The following is a 400-nucleotide window of genomic DNA, read 5'->3' as shown; positions in this document are numbered from 1 at the left end:
CGAGGATGTGGATAGGATTAGGACGAGAATGAGGATGAGGAAGAGGATGAGGATAAGGACGAGAATGAGGATGAGGATAGGATGTGGATGAGGACGAGGATAGGATGAGGATGAGGATTAGGAAGAGGATGAGGATGAGAAAGTGGATAGGATGAGGATGAGGATAGGTTGAGGATGAGGATAGGATGGGGATGAAGATAGGATGGGGATAAGAATAGGATGAGGACGAGGATAAGGATGAGGATAGGATTACGACGATAATGTGGATGGGGATAGGATGAGGAGTAGAATGAGGGTGAGGATAGGATGAGGACGTGAACGACAATGAGGATGAGGATGAGCATGAGGAAGAGGATGAGGTTAGGATGAGGAAGAGGATGAGGATAGGATGAGGATGAGG

This window comes from Lupinus angustifolius, unplaced genomic scaffold, assembly GCF_001865875.1.
Source record: "Lupinus angustifolius cultivar Tanjil unplaced genomic scaffold, LupAngTanjil_v1.0 Scaffold_370, whole genome shotgun sequence".
NCBI classification, from domain to species: domain Eukaryota; kingdom Viridiplantae; phylum Streptophyta; class Magnoliopsida; order Fabales; family Fabaceae; genus Lupinus; species Lupinus angustifolius.
This window is presented reverse-complemented; position numbering follows the sequence as displayed.